The 2,499-nt window shown below is 41.3% G+C and overlaps 1 long non-coding RNA gene across 1 annotated transcript; it reads right to left on the bottom strand.

The window, feature by feature from the left end:
• Window positions 1–1,263: 1,263 nt before the first annotated feature.
• LOC125786856 (uncharacterized) lies at window positions 1,264–1,983 on the bottom strand. Its single transcript, XR_007428849.1, has 3 exons — window positions 1,801–1,983; window positions 1,611–1,714; window positions 1,264–1,526 (listed from the first exon to the last, which is right to left on the bottom strand). It is a non-coding gene; the product is annotated as an uncharacterized LOC125786856 (long non-coding RNA).
• Window positions 1,984–2,499: the final 516 nt, after the last annotated feature.

The raw sequence follows: 2,499 nt of genomic DNA on the forward strand, positions 1-2,499 counted from the left end.
CTTCACCTAACCCCCGTGTAAACGGACTGATCTTCCAAGCTCAACAAACCATCCTTTCAGCCGTCCTTCTACTTAGATTCCTCAGATGCTCAGAATTTACTTCCCTTAAAATCTCCCACAACTCCTTCTCAGCCCCTAATTTCAGATCTCATCATCCTTGACTCAGATACCCTTACCTTCAAGAATGAAGCAAACGGACCAAATTGGCAAAAACCACGATCCTCTATCTATTCAAACTTGACTCACCCCTCAGCCCGTACGAACCACTCGTCCACCACTTAATCTCCGCCTCTTTCAACAAGCATCACCTTTAGATCCTCTGTTCACAACGGAATCTAGTAGTATAATCTCAAAGCACTGGTTCCAACACATCTCCGTCGCATCCTTTCTCCCAGTAGTTACTCACCAGATCAATTCTCCACCCACTCAGTTTACATCGTGCAGCATCCAACGCCTCCAGACAAGGAATCTCCGAGCACACGATCAAGCTCCTTCTTCAAGCACGCAGTTCAGAACTCCAGCCCAAATTTCCCTGAGTTCCCTCCCCTTTTTCCTTCTTCTTTCTCTACTTCTTTAGGCGTGGTCCACACTTAGCAAAATGATGTTATGTGTGGCGACCCTAGACGCCCTATTTGGCTATTTACAAAGAAAAATAAATAAATAAATAAAACTAAACCAACTACGCCACCCCTTGGTTTATACCTAGAGCAAAGGGGAGCTCTGTAAGTAAAAATGCACACAGGTCACTTTTAAGAAAAATAGAAATATTCTTTATTTGGTCACAGGTTAACTGACACGTTAAAAGATTTTATTAAAATGGAAAAAAAAAAAAAATAACAAACAAACCTTTGGTAACAAAATAAAACATATACCACAACTAAGCTTCAGGCTTCTAGTTAGGGTTTGGATGCTATTACATAAAGTAAACAAAATAAGGGAACACTGCAAATCAGTAAGAGAAATCAAAATAATAAATGGTAGATAGTGATACTTTCCACTACAAATCCAAAGTTCAGTGACTACACACCACTCCAGTACCATACAAATAGCATTCACTTTCCTAAGCTTATCGCCCACAAGTAGCTTAGTTGGCCAGATCTAGACTTTGTTACCAATAATAGAACATAAACATAAAAATAAAAAAATAAATAAATGCTCTACCAAGAGTTCTGAGCAGCACATACACTTATTTTGTAAACAGAAACAGCAATTGCTGTAAAAATACCTTTACAAAAAACGTCTAAAAGAAAACATCAGCTAAAAGAAAACATCAGCTAAAAGAAAACAGCAGCTAGCCATATTAAACGAATCTGGCATCTGTTAACACAGAGGGGCAAGAGAATAACACGTTTAAATTACAACATTCACATTATTTAAACCACAGAAAACAAACACCAGCTAAGCCAGACAATATAAGAATATAGGTTACACATTATTCAGCTAAATGTTGATATACATACCCCACACAAACAGCACGTTTTATCGTTCTCCCAGTCAGTGTAGTAGCACGGCGTACTGCAGTTCAGCTGAACATAAAGACAAGGGCTGGATTACTAATTAAAATTTAGATATAAATGAGTGGAAGGGTAAATTAAACAGCCACAACATACCTGTCGTTAACTTCAGAGCTCTCTATATTACTCAGTGCCGCGGCACACTCACGCCAGCACACATACCCAGCCGCTCCAACCAGCACCTCAGTCCCAGTCTAGTCCTAAAAACACATACTGTGCTAAGCCACGATATACTAAAAATGCTAACCAGGTGCTCAAACACTACAAAATTAAGTTAAAAACACACCTTCTACTCCCGGATTGCTGCTGTACCTCGCGCTGAACGCCGTCAATAGTGCTAGCACCGCTGCTCATGCTAACCAGGACCCCCATAGCTGCCCATATACCTGCCCGTCTAGAAAACCCGGGAAGCTCGACCAATGCCTATTCGAGGCAAATTATACACTGTTCCCAGTCCCACTGGCTACATATGTAATAACAAAAGTTTGGGAGAAGGACCACGCCCGAACTCTACGTTCTAACTCCACCCCGTATCAATCAACCGTCCTATAAATACCTCCCCTAACTAACTATCTCTCGTGACGAAAGTTCGCAACCCACCTCCTCCCCAACAGCCCCCTTTTTCTACTCTTCCACTTCTCATTAAATAAAAAGGGGGGGATATAACTGCACGCTTCTTCAAGCACGTAGTTCAGAACTCCAGCCCAAATTTCCCTGAGTTCCCTCCCCTTTTTCCTTCTTCTTTCTCTACTTCTTTAGGCGTGGTCCGCACTTAGCAAACCAATTTTGGCGGAATCAATTCAGAAACTGGCAAAAATTGGCTAATTTGACCTACAATCTCTCAGCCTGTGAGTATGGTACAGGAATGATTCTTACATATTATATATGAATGTACTCATCACAAGCTTTCCACAGATACCAAATATGTGCATATATCTGGATGTTCCAGGTTGAGAAGCTGGGAACTGGAACTCCAGGGTTGCAG

Source organism: Astyanax mexicanus, chromosome 22 (genome assembly GCF_023375975.1).
Source record: "Astyanax mexicanus isolate ESR-SI-001 chromosome 22, AstMex3_surface, whole genome shotgun sequence".
Lineage (NCBI taxonomy): Eukaryota > Metazoa > Chordata > Actinopteri > Characiformes > Acestrorhamphidae > Astyanax > Astyanax mexicanus.